Here is a 21,300-nt window from a genome sequence, read left to right on the forward strand (position 1 = left end):
AGGTTTTAATTGTTAAAAGGTTTTTTTTGTTACCGGTGGCACCCTCTCCTATCAACTTCTAATTTTGCAATCCATTTATGGTATAAATAGTCATGTACAAAATGAAATTCCACTGTTATCAGAGTTTGCAACCATTCAAAAAAGTGTAAGGAAGGTCAAAGGTCAAAGCCAAGGAAACTCGGGTCAATATTGACTATCTCTGTGTACCAACATTCTTCCTACTGGGAGACCTGAGGCAGACAATACGAGGATACAAGCAGGTTTTCTCCGTACACTTCCAAGTCTTAATCAAACAAGGTCTTAATCAAACAAAGTCAGCCAAACTATATGAAAGGTTTCAGAAAAGGAAGAATGTGTAAACCGGCTTTATCCACATAGCTTTATCCACACACACACACACACACACACATACACATATATATATATATATATATATATATATAAAGGAATCCTTGTCACTTGCTGAAGATGCTAAATGCTAAAGAAGAGGAGAAGGGTGTCACAGCGTAGACATAAACACTTGTTCCTCATATGAGCAAGTTACTTCTTCTTCATGCTGGCTGTGAAAGGTGTGTTTGAAAAGGCACTAGGAAATCACAGACATCCTGTGAGTTACATGCCACATAACAGCAGGAAGCAGACAGCAGTGTGAATGCAGGTAAACGTGTTTCATCCTTTCCTTGGCTGAGCCACCATGGGCATTAGCTTTCTGCAGATACAAGTCTTCAGGTATGATGTTGACACCATTTTGAATCGCTATCGGTCCAAATGTGGGAATAATCGCATCTAAATTAACCTGTTGCGCCCTGACAACTTCTCTTTTTCACCCACATAGGATTCAGCGTGAAATGTTCCTGCTTCGTACAGTCCTTATTAAGCTATGATTGGATGGTCACATTGACCACAGTACATCATCAATCACTGCCGCCTCCAGGTGCCACAGTTTTTTCCTCAACGTTTTAGTTTTAGGGCCAATGCCGGGATGGTTATCACCATAGCGATATCGTTCATCTCTTCAAGGGGTGGTAATAGAATGGGACCATCCCCATATTTAGGTACTGAGGTATAAGATAACATTACGAACATGTAGAGAACAAGGAGGGGAGGGAGAGGGGTACATTTAGGGTGGTGTGTGCTATGATACATCAAGGACTGATGCTATCCACTGAGTAAGATGTTTGCCTGCGCTGTGAAGAACATGCTATTCTTCGCTGAAGATTATTGCAACCAGCTCCTTTATCTCCTTTCATAACAAGTTTGCATTTAAGTAAGATAAAGATAAGTAAGATAGATGCAGCAAATTCATCCAGGACAAGTTATCCATTCTGCCCCACTTGTCGTTCAACATGCACCTTAACAGAGCTGCTGTGGATAATAAAGTCTAAACAGCAGGTGGATCTGTTTGTACAGTTAATGGACCCAGAACAAGGCATTTGTTTCTTCAAAATAAAGTAGATAAAAGATAAGATATTGTGAGGTTGTCATGATTCCTGTGTGGAAATTAGGCCATGGATACAAAAGATAGTCTTATTAAAAATAGTTGTAGATTGAATTCAAGAAATCATCATATTAAAAACGAATATCATGTGCAGTTTGAATTAATGTGACATCAGATTAGATCTGACAGGTGAGATAAAAATCCTTGGACAGTATCTATCTGATACTGAGGTGAACATGCAAATATATTTTTTCAGGATAAGTTTTGTTTACTTTTTCTCCTACAAAATGTAATTAGGTGCACTGTGACCCAGTGAACAGCAGATGGCAGCATTGGACACATTATGGTCCACCTGTAAGAGTAAGAAGGCAGGTTGAAGGGAGAAGGGGGATACAATCACTGCTCTCTGTATGTTCAAAAAGTCTATACAATAGTCTCTCTCATGACCTTTACATGAATTTTTCTCTCCCATTAAAAAATAGATCCATGTAGTTCATCCCTGTTCTCACAGGAATGCAATTTACAATTCATCAAAGAAGCATTGAAACAAGAGAGGGCTCAGAGAAATGGGGACGTATATCTTATCTTAGGCAGTGTACTGAAAAACAACCACTATGCGGTGCATTGCATAATATTACACTGGGGTGTCTCATTACATAAATACATGTGTGCTGTAATAATGCTGCAAGAAAGAGTATGATGGCATACACTGAAGATTAACAGCAGATTTTCACATTGTGTCTTTATTGGTCATGTTCAACGGAGTCTCAGTGTTTTTAATTGAATCAGAAATTATTTTTGTTATTCTGTTTTTCTCAGACATGCAGCTATTTTTTCAAAATATGCTATATGCTGGTGAAAAGTAAGTACATTTACTCAAGTACTGTATCTGAGTACAATTTTAAGGTAACTCTAAAACTTCATGTTTTGTGATAGACTAAAATACCAAAAATCAAAACTTCAAATAACATTTACCTCAACCATCTACAACATTAAAGTCACACTTACATGTTAATGCATAAAAAATAACAATTCAGTAACTGATAGTCACCATTCTGCATAATATGTACTTTAACATTTGATATCTGTCCACATTTTGTTGAAAATAATTCTGTATTTGTTTAAATTTGAATGTAAGGGTTTTACTTGTAATTTATCAGAATTGCTCGTTTTTATTTTTTTTATTGATAGTAGCTGGCGGCCTGAGCTATGGAAGGGGAAGAGAGACAAAGGTAAACAAACTTGTGTTGCAGCTTAAGGCATGAACAGACAGCATGTTGCAGTGTATGTTTACATTGACATTTTACTCATTTAGCTGACACTTTTATCCAAAGTGACTTACAAGTGCTAAATATGTCAGAGGTCACACGCCTCTCCAGCAACTAGAAGTTAAGTGTCAGCTGGAATCTAAACCAGGTCTCCCACACCAAAGGCACGTGTCTTAACAACAGCGCCATCACCACCATGCTGCTTAATGTGCTGCAGCTGACCAGCTAATTAGCTAGCTAGCCTGCAAACTGGTGTTAGCAATGCACCCTGGTGAATGTTTGTGTGGTTGCTTGTTCCGCAAGTTAAGGTGCAGGAGAAGACGTGTTCATGTTAACAAGATAGAAGGAGACTAACAGTGAAGCTAATGTGGGTTGTAATTTAAAGCCTTTGGCACCGCTGTCTGGCTGTTCTTCAGCGCCTATGATTGAATGCTGAAACTTACTGCTTTGTAGAAATATGGTTTAAATTGAAGCAATTTGATTGGCTGTATGGAAATAAATTCTCAATCTGTGTTGTCGAGAAATATCAGTAATCTGACAAAATTAATGAAAAGAAAGGAGCTGCTATCAGGAAACCGAAGAATATTTGGTTTCTGATTTTTCAGGTGTAATAACACAGAGCAGATATATATGCTGTAGCTAACATTCAATTTAATTTCAGCTAAACTTTAAAGGCACCATGTTTAGTTTTCAGTGGCCTCTAGCAGGGAGGTTTCACATTGCAACCACTCCAAGCATGTGCTCCTGCATATGTCCTCCTGCGTGTGCTCAAATTCATAAGTGAGCACTTAGCATTGACCAAAAAAGACATAACAAGAGACGGCATCACACATAATGCTAGAAACTCAGGTAAACTCTCACTGCAACATTATAGTAATATTTTTATCAGCTTGATGTTGAACTAATCCTTGCATGTTACTACATTTGCATTTAGCCGACATGATACATTGGCGTGTATCTTTCACAAGAGAGGCTCAGCAATGTCAGCATAGCTAAAAATTATTGGATGATAACGAAAGCTGTTAGTGAGCCAGACTGAATATTAAATGTGAGACACTTTAGTATCAGTTAGACCGTAGTAAGAAACTTTTCTGTAACTTGCTGGATGGGTCTTCCTCTGTGTTGTAGATCAGCACCGTTATGTTGCATTATTGTACATTATGTGGGTCATGTAAGTTAATTGACAGCAACTGAGACTGGCGAAGAAGCTGTATACCTGAGTATCAGTAATATGAAAATAACTTTAAATTAAACATTGCCTTGCATCACTATTGTTAGTAGAACAAATGGCTCCACATTTGCTTTCTTACAGGCTAAAATCAACACTTTGACATAATCCCGGTACAGAGGATAGTAATATGGGTCGTGTCAGCTGGTGAAGTAATGCGGCAAGTCCTAATGTTACAACTTTAGCATTTTGCACCGATAACTTTAGCAACTGGCTGACTCTAGCCGGCAAGCTAACGTTATCTACTTTGAGCCAACTAAAACACAAAATCACAATATGTTTCACATGCTTTGCAGAAATGTTAGTTTACCTGTCCAATAGGATGAAAGCCAACTCTGGATCGGTTTTTATATCCAAAACAAAGCGATGGTTTTTTTTTCATGACTCAAACGCCTTTCCAATGTTGATTGTGTTTTCTCCTGACGTCGGTGTGATTATCATTTGTACTGACGCGCTTCAGCACACAAAACTTGTTGTTTTCCATTCTTACATGGAGTTTGTGTGGGAATTTAAATCCAAACTGATTTCTTCACATAGGGGGCAGAATAGTGGCAGTTCCAAAGGACAGAGAAAGTAGGGATTTTGTGTGAGGTTACAACCCATTCACAAATTGGTGATTTCATTAAAAACTAGATATAGCCCCTTTAAGTAAATAATCAGAATATTTATCCCACCACTGTATGCAGGTATATTAGAAATATCAATGTTTAAAAAAACTGAATGGAAACATTTTGTGTTAATTCCCTTTTTACCACAATCCACACATCAGCTTTTCACTTGTGCTCATTTTTGTCTTCATCTTGCCATCTTTGAATGCCGCAGACTTGATGAGTAAAACCATTCAGGGATAATAGCTTTTAAGTGAATTCACTTTATTATTGTCATGAACAGAGTAGGTAATACTTTGTACACTTGGTGTGAATTTTTGTCTTTTGAGATGAGTGTGGCTGAATTGTAGCTGTGGAGTGAGGGACTGGAGTTTTCTTTTTATTCTTCCATTTGATAATTTTGGGTATTCACTGGGGAGCAGCGACGACACACTCGGGAGTGAAATATTGTGTCGTTCAGTCTGGAGTCCTGAAAGTGCGTCAGTGGTGTCTGGAACTATATCCCTGCTTTTATGTCGGAGAGAGAGAGACCACACAACAAAAGATACTTTTAATGATTTTATTTGAAAAGGAAAAAAAATATGTTGAATGGAAATGGATTTAATAATAGTGAATGGATGAATAGGTGAAGGAGCATGAATAGTCCCTTTGGGTAGAAGCCATTGTAAAAATCTTCTACCAATGGAGCTAAGTAGAATGCTGGACAGATGGATTTAAACATCTAAAGTCTGGAAATTTCCCTCTCATGAGATGGATCTAATGGGGGTAGGGATTCATTAAGGTGGGAGTTGAGGTGTCAAACTCCCAAACTATTCATGGGACACTGAAACAAAATATCTGCATAAAAATAAAGTAGATGATAATGCTTATTTGGATCAATCTGATTAAAAACAGTTGTCTCCTGCAACCAGGTGATTATAAATTCCATTAGTGGATCTTCCGCTGTAAATACCCTACCTAATGGTAGTGATTGGGCCCAGTGGGTCTTTGGTCAGTTTAGAAAGCATTAGGCTATGCTCAGTGTTAGCACTCTTCCCCCATAGTCCCCCCACTGCTCAGTCCAGCTGCGAGGTCAGTGAGCTCCGGCTAAACCTCAGATGATCTGATGTAAGAGGAAATTACCTTTTTTTTTTACCATGATATTAAATGTACACAGTCGGTTTGGCTTTAAAGGCACCCTTTCAGACTCTCTCCAGTAGACTGTGGAGTAAACACACATGGGAGAAAATACACTTCTGGTGATTTAAGTCAGCATTTTATCAGTTTCTTGATCCCCTCCACATATTTGTACAGGGAGGTTTCCCCCATGCTCATGTTGTCTTTTGTCTTGAGTTTGTTAAGATCTTCTTTTTTCCTGTTTGATCCCTGCACCTCTTGCTTTGTTTGCTGAAGAAGGAGTGAATTGGTATTGAGCAACACTCTTAACTTACCCCCACCATCACCACCACCGCCGCTGCTGCTGCCTTCTAGCCCTGCATTATTGAACATGCTGCAGCATGGCCGAAGGCAAGACACCAGGTCAGAGTCACATAATCAGGATAGTTTAGAGTGGACAAGCTATATTTAAATCAGGGTCAGGGCTGTTCTGAGACAAGCATGCAGCACATTACCATTTGTTAATAATCTTTGAATGGATCCTGTCTGCCTTTTAACATCATTGATGTTGAGTTCAGGAGCCCTAATCTCTATCAACAAGAGTTAATGGGAAAACAAATTGCAAAGCAACACACCCAGAGTAAAGTAAGAACTAATGTAACTTCTTTTTTTCCCCCTCTGAAATCATCAACGTGGACATTGATAATGAAAATTTGGGACACCACTATATTGTGTTGAGTTGTGTCATTCTAGTGATTCTATAGATATTTCTAATCTTGTATTTTGAGTCAGGGACATTCGACCCCAAGAAGAAATATCTGTTTTATCAGTGCAGCTGCCAGGCTAAACTATAGGCCTACTAGATTTGGATCATCAAGCATTTCCTCCTAAAGCCCCCAGAGCTACCCTATACTTTCACACATGAGTAGGCAAACCATCCAATATCCTGCATGGGCCAGAATTCTGAACTATCTGCACTGCACAGGTCATCTAATGTAATATTGTAGCTTTTCTGATGTCTAATTTCTCTCAGTTCTTTCTTTCGTTTGGGTGTTTTATCTGGGGGAATTCAGTTGTTCCAGAAGATGACTTTCCAGTCGGGTGTGTGATGCCCATTCTTAAAGAACTTTAAGGTGAAAGAGGGATCACCAGGAATGCCAAGGCAATTAGTCCTGTGACCTAGAGCAGGTCACAGGAAGACATACATGGGCAGAATATCATCACTTCAAAGGAAAATGGGCCAGAACTATAAGAGAAAACTATGGAGGGAGTTTAATCTATATAGTTTTTGTCTTTCACTTACTGCTGTAATTATAATTTGCCTCTATTTTGTAATATTTTGTCTAACTTCTAGCAAATATTTTGGTTAAATTCAATTTCTGATTCAAATTGATGCAAATGAAACCCTCCCATAACACAATAGGTCTTTTTGAATTGTGTATCGTTTCTGAAATAAATATAAATGTGCCATCTGCTGAGCTTGGATCACTGGCCTCTATTCAAGATCAGACATAAAAATGGGTCGCATTGTGTTTGGTTGTCCTGGAAACGCTATGAGAAGGCAGTGTGCTAACTTCTGCAGTACCCACTACAGTATGAAGAGAAGAAAAACTTGTGCCTAAATATTCAAGTATTTACATATGAGTCATTATCCAATCACTGCCACACACCAGTGCACTAGATGATGAGGGGGTTAGCGCAGTGTACTGGGAGACACTGAGCTGGAAAGTGGGTGAGATAAGTGAGCGGGTGTGTTTCTGTGTGCGTGCGATGATACCAGCAGCAGTGACTGAGCTGTTCAGTATGACTGGGAGACCAGCTGGAGTTGGAGTTAAAATCGGGTATTTGGCTTTTCCTCTTTTTTTCTTAGGCATTTTAGTAGCATCCATACGCACACTTTGACTCTATTTTTGACAGTCACACTGAACCACAGTCTGGTTTGCATCTGCTATCTCCAAATAAATGATGAGGAAAGAAATGAAAACCAAATTTTAAAAATCTCACACAAAATTTGTTCTTGAGACCAAGACACATGCTGAGTAACTGGCTCTATACAGAGAATTAAATGACTATGATTCAAGCACAGATTTTCTCATTGTGTAAAGAAAGTGTTTTGCCAAGTCTTTTGTCTCTTTAAGAGTTTTTCTAGTGTATTACAGAAGAATTAGGATGTTGGCAAATGGAACCATGAAAAATTGAATAATGCGTTAAAGCCTTGAGCATTAGGTATGGCTTTATGAAAAACCCACTACAGCCCCCAAACCATAAAATAGCAGGGTTTGATGTGTAACAACTGGGCTGAAGTTTTTACAGTCACAGATGCTGAGAGGCATGATAAGGCAGTGTCTTCAGAGTCTCATTTGTTGACATACAGAATTCATGGCTGGAGGCTGTGAGAATTTACCAATTATCTGTGTGTGCCATAGAGCAACACTGTTTGACTTGGATGCAATGCTTATGTTTGGCTCCACAGCATAAACTGAAAAAGGAACACAGACAGTGCAGACAGCTATGTGGTTAGCAGGGAACCAACAATTTGAAGCTGTGTGTGTATGCTAAACGGGCAATACCGCCCATCTACACTAAATAGCATAATATTAATGAGGTTTGACTCATGCCAGACAGTGTAAATTATACCATGATACAGTATGTACCAAGGACATTTTTTCATGGATTGTTTCTGTCTAAACATGATAAACAGCTACAGCATTGCACATTTAGCATCTACATTTATTTTACAAACTTATAAACACCTGATAAAATATATCACCAAAAAGCTTCATGGGAAAAAGTTAAGAAGAAATCCATTATTTCCTTCAGCATAAAAACAGTTGCTGTAGAGTTAATCATGCCTTAAGTTTGAAGGAAAGGAAGGAGATGTTACCGAATTTGAATTGGCATAAAGCGTATGTATAATTTAGTATGAATGAGTTACAGTTGATAGTGGTATAACTAGAAATATGTGATCATATCATGAGGTTTTGTGTGTCAAAGAAATAACAGAAAAATCTGTTCCATAAGAAAATAACATCTTGAATGAATCGGTGTCTCTAGAGAAGAGAGAGAAATCTCTCCTGATAGAGATGTGGAGATAAATCTATTGCTTCAGCATATGGTCTCTGTTCATTCAAATGCAGTGGCAACACTGTTCTTAAATTCTCTCATTAACTTCTTCTTTCTTGTGTTTTTGCATTTTCTATTATATATGGCAGTTAGTCCCTATGTGTTGTATATAACTAATCTTGCAAAAATAATATTAAAATCACCTTTTTTGTGGACAGAAATTATATTGCAATCAATCATTTTGTATAAAGCCACGACCACTGGCACGTCTAATTGTGGAAATGACCAAAACATATGGGGTACACATGTGGGAATAAACAGGGAGAACACAGCCTGGGGTTTGCTACTGTATATAAAAACACAGCCAGCGTAGAAGCCAAGTGAAAATCGGAAGCGGAAATAAAAATAGAAATTGCTAAAAAAAAAAAGGGGGGGGGGGTTATCATTTACACAAAAGTCATCAAACTACTACTGTGCAGGCATCCATGTGTCTGTGTTTGTGTACTTATGTGTCTGCACTACCAGTTTTGAAGAGAAGTCCTCTACAGGTCAGAAAATTCTTTGATACAGAGAGAGTTAGTCACTCAGACATAGCACAGGTGACAGATATGCATAATGCATGGTAGAGGAAGGGAATGTTGGATATAAAAAGTACACTAAGATATTCCCAGTTACACATACAACAGAGCCATACTGTACTATTGCATGTGCAACTATATTAAATACACCTAGACATGCTATCAATACCATTTCAAATACATGTACAGCATATACGTATTTGCTGAGCTTTTGTGCATGTATGAACAGCCCTCACCTCCACAGCCGACTTTGTGCTCCCTCAGGCTCAGAAGGCAGTCTGAGGCTGCACTTTAGTGCCTAACAGCAGAGAACAGCTTTAAAAGGAAAGTCTCAGGTCTTTCCATCTGTTGTTCTGTTCTGGGCCAGACAACAAGAGCTACATGAACAATTGCTTCAGTGATCAAAAATCACAAACCTGATGTCAGCAGAAGCACATACAGTTGCAGGCAGCCGCTTATGTCTCCCAGAGTCCCACAGAGAAGTCCTTGTAGGGTCACGTTTGTCCTCCTTTGTTTTTGTGATTGATTCTGCAGGTACAGCACGTTAGCTATCCTTAGCTGGTACAGGTGTTGACGATGTCTCTAATTAGCTGCAAAAGATTAATGATGTAGATTAATTGTCAGAAAGAATTGTATGTACTCCTCGAAGTGAAGTTAATTTTATGGAAATAAGGGTGATTTGGTCACTCGCTCTCATATGTAACTTGAAGTTCTTAATCGGTCCCACCATTTAACTCTTTGAGGGCTGAAAACCTTTAAGCGTTATGATTAAGACCTATTATTAAAGCTGCTATAATTAATATTTTATATTGATGTTACTAGTTACTTATATAAAAGGGGTCACTTCTCGTAACTCTGTAGTTCCTTAGCTCTACATGGCACTTTAGCATTTTTCTCACTGTAATGATGCAAATTTACTGTTGTGGTTAATTCTCAATGTTCTCAACCCATTTTCAGCCACAGCAGGCAGCTGTTTTCAGCGAAAAAACTTTGATAAACTACCTGTCAAGCACCAAACAGCAGACAGTTAGCAACTAGCAGGTGGACACAGAGAAGCATTTAGCAGCTAAAGAGCTCGATGTTTCCCTTAGGAGTTGGTGGAGAAAGGAGAATGCGTTTTGAACACTAGGTAGTCAAATAAAATTACTCCAAAATAATGCTCATGTTGCCCCAGATCTGCTGGATGTGTACATCGGCAACTGTTTGCTAACACGTTCACATATCAACTTTATATGGTGATAATACATCAATTTTGAGTTTATAGCTCGTACAATAAAGACAGGTTTAAGGTAAAAAGAAACTTAAGGTATTTGTGTGTCTTATTAATGCATACATTTGCATTAATAAGACACACAAAACAAGCTTAAGAAATAATAATTCAGATCTAGATAGATATCTACTGATAATGGCTAAAAAGTAACATACTGCCTCTAATAGCGGATGAGAGCACTTGAGTTACCGTGTGAAGCCAGGCAGGGTGCAAATAGCTGACATGTGAAACCTATGAAGAAGGAGGCTTAGCTAAGACTCAGAAGACTCTGAAAGTACTCATGGGTTGGGGCAACACACATACAAGTGGACTCCAGGCTGCCTCTGTGAAGTGCTACCTCAGTTAGCAACTGCTCAGAGTGGCTCATAATTACTCTTTCAACAGGCTGGACATTGTTAATCTTAATCTGTTTCTTATCTCTGGTTCCAGACGAGGGGAATTAGTGGCCTTCGCCCCGCCACTTGGCTTCTCTTCACGCCTCAGCCATTTCTCCTCATTACGGCATTACAGGACCATGTGGCCCAACCCGATACTGCAGTAGACCACAGCTAGCTCGTTAGCCCTACTCTCATTTTGGCTGATGAATGATATGTGCCCTCTGTGGCATCGGCATCTCAGCGACTTTGATTTTGCAACTCGAAAGGTCCTTTAATCATCTTAGAATTAAAATAGAGTGCTCATTGTGCTCCTTAAAGTGCACACAAGCATTTTTGTGTTCTTGCATTCACATGGCAAGATAAACGCATACACACCTGATGTTCACATTTTTATTCTTAAACACACTTCTGAATACCCTAAAGCATGGCGTGCATTTGAAATTCCTCAAGCTTGTTTTCCCATAACCATCATCTGGGTTTACCTTGGCACAGTTTAGAAAGAACTGAACATTTCTAACTTACCATTTGCATCTGGCATCCTCCGTAACCACGCAGATAAAGTTAATTAATACATTGTATAATTCTAAGTTAAGGCCATTCACAAACTGATGTATTTATCTTCCACTGAGAACAAATTCCTGCCTGCCATGATTAACATGTACAAGCTAGCCTATAGCATTCTGGCAAAATCTCTCTCGGCATCAGATAGTTAAAAAGCAGCTCATAGCCATTCCATTCACAGCACAGTAATCCCAGAACAGGCCATGCCAAAAACAAGAGATAAATAAATAATGAAGAAGTGAGTGGAGGGAAAAACAACAGCAAGAATGAAAGACAATGTGAGAACACTAAGTGAAAAAAAGATGAAAGCGCTTGTGCATCTTATCTTTGAAAGGTTTTATCCCCCTTTCTATTTTCTATTAAAGATATAGCCCTGGTGTTGTCTCAGGAGAGTGATACTTGGCCCTGCAACTTCTGATTGTTATTTCACTAACGTTATTTTTATGCAAATGTGTCTTTTACGTCATCTTCTTTTTCATGTTCTAATGAAATGTCTGCTGTGTTGGCAGCGCTGCCCTCTCTGGCTACATAGAGGAAAACCACCAGATACACATCTGAACACCTCTGTGATAGGCTACGGCAAAGGAGATGAGCTAGACGTGTTCAGGGTAAAGCAGTTCTGATGATACACGGAAAAGAGGTGATGCCCCATCAGATCCCTTATAAATATTTACAATGTAAACATCACAACAAGGGAATTATAGAAAAATCCTACAAATAACAACATAAAATGGCTCCTAGTTCATTGATTCACTGAAAGGGTTTGCTGCATTTTAGTATTAAGCAAGGGTGCTACCCTTGCTTAATACTAAAGCCAAATTATTTCCCTTGATTTTTCCCATTATGTGGTTGACATGTTTAGTTTGTTGTTATTTTAATCTCTCTAATAAAGTGGGGAATCTGTGTGTGTGTGTGGTTTTGATTATGTCAGTAACCATTCATCCATTCGACTTCAAATGTGGCGGGCATGTTGGTGCAGATCCAAGGGAGAGCAGTGTCGCGTTTGGCGCAATTTTAACACGCGACATGTTTCTACACTAGAGAACAGCACTGAGTGGAGCTCTGCAGCAGCGACGGCGGGGAATGCTCGTTGGGGCACAGCGGAGCTTCTCGTGCGGGCGGGGCTTATGCTGATCACCTCTGCAACAGCGAGAGCGGGTTATGCACGCAGGGACGGGCCCTCCGACGTGGTAGTGAATTGTTGAAACGGAGTTATCTTCATCACGCAGGTTTGATATAGGCTATGTTAGAAACGAATGTGTTGAAACACATTTGTTAGAGATACATTTTTTAATTTATAAATAATAAAGTTCTAAGGAATCACTGAATAGCAGTACCTCTGACATTGTTGTCTTGTGTCATTGTTATTAAAGCTCTAGGTCAGGGGTCTGCATGAAGTTTATGTGTCTGGTTAGCTCAGTCAGTCATGCACAGGCCTTACAGTTGGAGGGTTGTGTGTTCGGCCCGCTTTTGTGAACATATTTTTTTCCCTCTTCAACAAATTAACTATGAAGAGACTATTTCACATGCTCACAATAAAGCATGTGCTGGAGTGTGTGCATTCCGGCGATTGATCCACATCCATCAACCTATGGATGCTTATTTTCATTTCCCAATCATCTCCAGGCAGAGGAAAGTTTTGTGCTTCTCATTCAGGGGAACCCAATCTCACGTTTCATGACGGCTTTTCCAGAGGTGTGTTAAGTATGCCACAGACTCTTTTGAGTGTCTTTCAGAACTTTTCAAAGTAAAAGCTCTCAATTCTACACCAAATAAAGCAGTGCTGCAAAAGACATTCTTGTGCTTTTATTTTGTAGGCACAATCACTTAAGAGGAAGTGATTATGTGAGTAACTGTTGCTGTCATGTCTGAAATCTATATCAGAGTATTTATTTATTTATTAAGTTATGTATTTATTTATTCGGCCCGTGGGCCGCCCATTGCCACCCATTGCTGTAGGTGAAACCAATGTGAGACACACATTTTGAAATAAAAGCACATGGAGGTGTCACAGCCCTGTGAACAGGCACTGCACTAGTTTATATAAATTCTATTTATTTAACTGGATGGATTGCCATATTTCATGGCAGTGACAGTGCCCCCCGCAGGATGAATTGTAATTATTGACTTGCAAAACTAATGACACTCCCATTAGCCTCAATTGTACTTTAACTGCAAATTAGCAAATGCTAACAGGCTAAACTAAGATGGTAAAGAATTATACCTATAAAACATCAACATGTTAACATTGTCATTGTGAGCATCATTGGAGGGCTTATCTATATTTCACCCATTTCATTAAAACAGGCCTGCCCTCCAAAATGCCCAGGGGTTGTCTCTCCCTCTTCAGTTCCAGTTGTTGACTATAGTTGCTGTGGCTGCTGTCTGCTGTAGTGTAAAACATTCTGAAATTGTTGTAATTTGTTGTTAATAGATAATTAGATATGTTATCTTAGCCATTCAAATGAATACAAAAAAACATCAATATCGCGCACCATTTAGTATGACGCCATAATATAGACTTACCTTCTCTCTGCGTCCCTGTGTTAGGACTTTTCACTCTCTGTCGTATTTCTCTGGCATAATTTATGTAAGAATATTCTAACCAGCAGTAAATGAAAGGTTAAAGTCTCAGCTGTAAATATATATGTTATAATATACACAAATGTTTTGTAAAATTGATGCTTTGTGATTAAAGTCATGTTGTGCATCCATCACAGGATTGGGTAGGGCCCCACATTTGTTCTTGAAACGGGCCCCCAGATGCTTAAGGCTGCCCTGGTGAGTGTGTTAGCATGCTGACAATAGTATTTAGCTCAAAGCACTGCTGGGCCTAAATACAGCCTCACAAAACCACTAGCATGGCAATAGACTTATTAAAAGGCAAAGAATCCTTGTCAACACTATAATTTGATTGTTTTTTAAAGATTTAACTGATGCAAATGCAGTAAATACATGTAATAAAAACAAAGCCTTTAGACAAAAACAATCTTGTATAAACTGATTAATTTGTTTATCTGAGTGTCTTGCACAAGCCCAGCCCATATGGGATTACAAGACACTAGACAGCAACCAGCAAGTGCCACAAATTCAAAAAGACAACATTTCAAAACATTAAATTTCCATGACAGAATTATCATCCATTTGATATAATGTTCTTTCTATAAATCTCTAAAATAGAAGAAAAATTACGCCATCATACAACCAAAACTTTGTCTTACTGAGCTTTGTCTTATTCCACATCTCCTATCTTTATATTAAGATATTATTGATCTTTAATAGTTTTTGTTTGACTATATTTATATCATACTTATATTTCTTGTGAATATTTACAGTAATAAGTTTGACTATATTTATATCATACTTATATTTCTTGTGAATATTTACAGTAATAAGTATTAAGTAATATCCCGTCCCGAACAAATCCACAGAAAAATATCAGTATTAGCATACAAATCTAATATACTCACTACATTATTTCTCAAAGTTCACAACAATATTGTAAAATACCCATTTTGGCTGTATAAAGTGACAAAAGAGACTCAGCTCAGAGTGTTGGTGCTAAAAAACCATGAGCTGAGGATGAAAAACAACAAAGAACCATTTTACATCTCACACTGGCCAAACAGTCCATTTTGTGCTGGCAAATGGCAAATTATAGCAAATGGCTGAAGCGAGGTTGGAACTAAAAAAGACATTCATATCCTTTATCACAAAGTTGTATTGCTACTACATAAAGACACAGTGTCCAAAGAAAAAGATGGGCCAAATTTGATTATTTTTAACACCATGCTTTCACACAGAGGCAACACCTTAAGTCAGGAATCAACACATTCACATGTATACTGGAAGGAAAAGAGGAAGCAATCATGGAGAACAACACAGATATTTTCAATTAACAAACTGCTGTTCATATATGTGAAGACTGAGTGTTAAGTTTGAACTGCGGACTTGTTAGCTCAAATGACAGTGTGACTTTGTGAAGTCGCATGAGGTGTGAAACCGAGTGAAAGATGAATAAGTTAGAGAGATCATAACAAAGGAAAAGAAGATGGTGATGGGATACAAAGAGCTCACAATGAGGTTGTCACATACAGAAAATATATTGATTGGATAACAAATAAACATCCTGTTGTCACACTCATTTAGATTGATATTAACATGATATGTTAACATTGCACCCTACATTGTTGTCTTTTATGTGACAGCGGGGCTGCAATGATAGGGTGAGCCACTGTAAGCATCCTAAAGGTTATTTTACTGTCCTTGTTATAAAACAAAGGCAGAGAATCCAAATGGCTCAGTAATTAAAATGTCATTAATTTGTGGTCTCTTATCAGAACCCACAGACAGCTCTTAATGCAGGCTTGCGAGGAAGATAGAGCTTGAGTGTTTCCCGGACAGCACCACATGCTGCTACCGCACTCGCATCAGCTATCTCAATAATGGGATATATGTGGCTGCAACAGACTGCACGACGTTTGGACAATCAGCCAATTACATTTCATCTGTGTAATACTGGGATTTGGTTACAGAAATATTCACCTTGTGCAAATAGCTCATTAATAAAGGTATTTAGGTTTCACAACCCTAGCTTTGATGATTCATAACCTTTTCACCCCAAGTCAGGGCCACATGAACACAGGCATCCAACTGAGCTTGTGAAGACAAACATGCAGCAATGCACATACACATGTATTGTATCTCCTATGAGATGCCTATTAAGTGGGACAGGCCAGCATGCAAATTTTCAGTCAGACATTTTCATTTCGAAGCCATAAATGGAACAGCAGCCTGATATTTTCTCTGAATAATTGTAGACATACTAAATAAAATACTGTAAATGGATTCACTGCTCTAAATGTGCTATTTTCATAATATGCTTTTCCCCTTTCCTTTATTGTGTTATATATCTTTTTTTTTTCATGTAAGTCCACCCTAAGCAGTAGTGTGAGGCATGCCCTCAAAAACACCAGTGGAGAAACAGACTGAGCTGCAGCACACACAGTGACAGGGCGTCCCCCCGCTAGACTGTAAATAAGAAGTGGACGTAGTCACCCATTGGTTTCTGGACTGCCGTTTAGAAGCCTCGAGTTTGGCTGTTAGGGCGCACCATATTGATTTCTTGCAACCAGCGGCGTGACCATATTTGGAAGCGACAGTGGAGCCAACGGCTCCATGTGGAGCTAGCAAGCTTGCTTAGCTAGGTGCATCTGTAATTCACGTTAACTGCCAGTTTAACCAGGATGATCATTTTGTCTAGCACAAAACAGGCTTAAAAATAAATGTACTCACCAGAGAAAATGAACAGCCAACTCCTAATTTTTCAACGGTGTTGGTTAAATATACACAGCGCCATGGGTCACTCTAGCTTCATTGACAAGTCGTCATGGTAACCACTTGTCAATCACAGATAATCCCGCCCTGAAGCATACTCTGCTTTGTGGTCTGTTTTCCTCTAAATGGGACCATAATTTACTAAATGAACATCATGCAGTATTAAAGAAGACATGAAATTAGCGACTGAGACCATAAACTCATTATGAAAGTGTTTACTGATGAAATAAATCAGGTGTAGGGTAATTTTGCCATTATTTCTAATGTAGCCGGACTTATTTTTGCAACCAGAAAAGTTGTCCCCTGCTGGCCGTTCAATAGAATGCAGGTTTAAGGATCTTCTGCGTTGGCCTCGTTTCTCAGACCGGAAGCTTCCCGCTTGTTAACAAATGAATAACTTACTACTCTGAAACATCTTGCTCCAGTCTAGGTTGTAAAGCTGGTTCAGAAACATGTTCAGCTGAACCGAAGTCACAGTAACCAGCTGAAACGGCTTTGTTACCTTACCTTGCTTATCAGGACCCGCCCTACTTTACTTCTGATTAGCTAGTAGTCCGTAAGGACTACATACAGTATAGAAGTGAGATGCTTCACTTGGTAGCTAAAACAGAGCTTACAACACACAGGGTGAAAAGAGGTGCTTTTAGCGGCAGCATCACAAAAAAAATAGTGTTTTGAAAATTAAACCATGTAAACCTATTCTGGTACTACTCCTAAATATAACTATGAACCTAAAATGGCTATATTATGACCTCTTAAGTTCCCATTCCACAACATGCAGTAAAGGAATATTCCATGTTAAATCACAGGCGAGAAATCAAAAGACAGAAGACATGTGATTAAACATAATATCACACAGAGGGAGGAAAGGCTAATTTTAACAACACTGCTGATTGAACAATTAACTATTTGTAGGTCCACATGTGTTTCATGCTGCTTTTATCCATTGAAACCCCAGCTGATGACATGTTCTACTTTTCGTCTCTCTGCCTTGCTTCCACTGAAAAGTCTGACTTTGCAGGCTTGCAGTCCATAATATAGTTCACTAACAGTATGCAATGTGTAGTTTTTGTAGGGAAGTGGAAATCAGTGGATGTGGAGGTATGGGTGGTGGATCGGCATGTAGCGATTTTCTGCCTTTCATACAGATGCCTGGACACTCTTACCAGGTTATCTTTCAACTGTAACCACTATCTTTCACTAACCTGTAACATTCCATTGTTCCCATGTCCAGATATTGTAGAAAAAGATATTATGACATCCCGTGTCAAAAAGGGCTTTTGCAGAGTTGTCCAATATCAGTCTTCTGTCTTAGTGATAAGTGCTTCACACAGAGAGAGAGAGAGATGACTTGAAAACCACAATGAATGATAAAATATGTGAAGGGCAGAATAAAATAACAATAACAATAAGAAATAACAAGATATAAGAAAAAATAAACAAGATTAAAAACAGGAAAAATAAACAAGCAGCGCAGATAAAATCAGGATGTGCTTTCTGATAAAAGTGAGTTTATAGACGAGACTTAAAAGATGACACTGACTCTGACAGCCTAATTTCCTCTGTCAGGTCATTCCAGAGCCTCGGGGGCCTGACAGCAAAAGCTCTGTCCACTTTAGTTTTAAACTTGGTATCAGGAAGAGACAAGAGACCCCTGTCTGAAGATCTCAAGCTATGCAACGGTTTGCAAGGAGTTAAAAGATCTAAAATATAATCTGGAGCCAGGTAATGGAGAGCCTTAAAAATAATCTTCAATCCTAAAAGAAACAGGTATTCAGTGGAAAGAGGCTAGATGAGGTGTGATGTGATAGTACAAAGCCGAGCAGCTGGATTCTGCACAGTCTGTAGTCGTTTCAAGGTTTTTGATTAAGAAAAGAGGCTGTTGCAATAATCTAGACGTGAGGAAATAAGAGCTTGTACAACAGTTTCTGCATCTCTAACATTTAAAATAGATCTCATTTTTGCTATATTTCTGAGGTAATAAAAACTGGACAAGCTTGGTGATGTGTTGCTCAAAGCATATATTGCTATCAAATAAGACACCAAGATTTCTTCCAGCAAGCTTGATATGTTGTGACAGGTGACCACTTAATGGCGGTATTTGTTTTGTAATATGATTTCTGTCTTTTCAGATTTTAGCTGAAGACATTTTTTTGACATACAGCCAGGCAGTCCTGTAGGGAACTCTGCATACTGAAGTCAGTAAGCTTCATGCGGAGGTACAATTGCGTGTCATCTGCATACCAATGGAAAGAATTACCATGTCTATGGATCACATCACCTGAGGGGATCACATTTATGGATGACAAAATTGGTCTCAGAATTGATCATTGAAGACCACCATAATTGACAAGAGAATAAGATGACTTAAAATTGTTGATACAAAACTTCATACTGGATGCAAACCAGTTCAATGCAGTTCCAGAAATGCCCACCCAGTGCCTCAGTCTATCAAACAAAATAGAGTGGTCAATTTTATCAAAGGCAAAACTCATGTCCAGCAACACCAGAATTGAGCACATGCCTCCATGTCTCAGTACTGTGATGCTGACAGAAGCCAGACTGGAACTTTTCAAAGATGCCATTATTTTCCATAGAAGCTTGGAGCTGCTTAGATCAAATCCTTGAAATAAAAAAGGCATTCTAGAGATTGGACGGAAATTGTCTAGGATGGTGAGATGAAGAACACAAGCGGTTGTATTGAGCTAAAAATTTACTTAATCTGCATTTGTTATAAAGAAATTTTTTTCAATCAAGTGTTAAAAATAAAAAAGGAGCATTGACCCTGCTATCCACCATGTTTTTATTGACACAAAACAAACCCATCTTTCATACTGCTGCTTCGCATCTGCATCTGGGAGACTGTTTCCTGCTTTGGTTGATCCTGAACAGCGTTTACCATGAGTTTTTCAAAAAGCGGTAGCAAACACAGTTTTAATGATAATTCCATTTTGAAATGGTAAGGAATTTTACCGTGGTTTATCATTTAACAGGTAATCGTTTCCCTAATTGAAAAGCCTTTTCCATTTTATTAGATACATCACTGATGCTTGAATACAGATCAGACATAGACCACAGACACATCTTAAGAGAGCGCCTAAACTATATGGTGTATTACCCTTAAACTATGCACAAGCTGACCAAGCTGAAATGTATCCTTGTTAGCTGGCCAGTCGACATGATCCGCAATAAACACACATGATTTTGAAACTAGGTGATACAGCTGCAGAGCAATCCAAAGAAAATATTGGACAGACTTCCAAGTCAGATGAAAACTACTAGATAACCGATCTTGTTTGACAAATCAGCTTAATCTGATGAATTTCCTCTGTCCATCGTTCCCATCTGTTTGACCCCTGAAAGAGTTTAGTTGCTCATGCTTGAACCAAGGACTGCTGTTGAGTAGAGTTGGCTGATTGTGCCGTGTTACACATGGGGCTCATGATGCAGACCAAACAGGCTGAGCGATGACTGGATGCAGCCAGGGCAGTTCACCTGTGCTGGTAGCTGAACAACTGGCAGCAGCGATTCCGCTAATGTCTGGGCCCCAAGTCAACCAAAAGAGGTTGCAGTGGGTGGCCTGACCTGAGCGCACGCGAACACAAGTGAGGACAGCTGCCAGGGACAGATGCTGCCATTTGGAGAGCAATAGTGGGTTTTAACCGTCCATGTTATTGGGCTGGGTTTGTCGAGGCAGCCCTTAGACTGTTCAGGCAGCCGCTCTGCACTGTTTTCAAGCTCAGACAATGCAGACTGTCTCGTTATGCCCCAAAAGGCTGCTTTATTAAAACACTATATACTCTAGTTTCAGTGTGGAGGTAGGAGACAAATGTTGTGCTGTTCCCCTCAGTGTTTTTCCTTTTCTCGTGCTTATTCAAGAGACTCTCTTTACCCCAAACACTCAGAAAAACACCTGCAAACAGATGCCACCATGTTTTTTTTTTCTCCACACGAGGGCATTTTATTATAGCCAGCAGGCCAGTTACTGGTGTGTTCATCGGGCATGTTTATGACACAGTGTGATAAAAGGTCTGGTTTAACAGAACTCCCTTTACATTCCAAATGATTACAAAACAAGAGTTGGCATTACGTTACAACACCTAAGATGAAGAATAAATAAATAAAATTTAAAAAGTCTGTACTATTTGATGAGCTCTGTATGCTGCAGTATCACTATTAGCAGACAGACTGAGGATGTTATAAAACTGGGTCTCTCACATCAGAGTTTGTGAAACATCAGTGAAGTATATTATTATCACTCCTACTGGGCTGTTTGACTGCTACTTTCCTCTGATTCTGGTATCATACCTGTAAGAATACAATATTTTCGTTTTCTCAAATAACCCTTCAAATCAGAGTGACTCTGCAGCTCACTCCATCAGAGCACTACACAGGCCGAGCAAATGTTCCTCCCGTGGTTGATTTAACTGTCATATCACATCTGCATCAGCAGCAGTGGTGCTGAATCCTGTGTTGA

The sequence above is a fragment of the Micropterus dolomieu genome, linkage group LG21 (assembly GCF_021292245.1).
Source record: "Micropterus dolomieu isolate WLL.071019.BEF.003 ecotype Adirondacks linkage group LG21, ASM2129224v1, whole genome shotgun sequence".
Taxonomy (NCBI): domain Eukaryota; kingdom Metazoa; phylum Chordata; class Actinopteri; order Centrarchiformes; family Centrarchidae; genus Micropterus; species Micropterus dolomieu.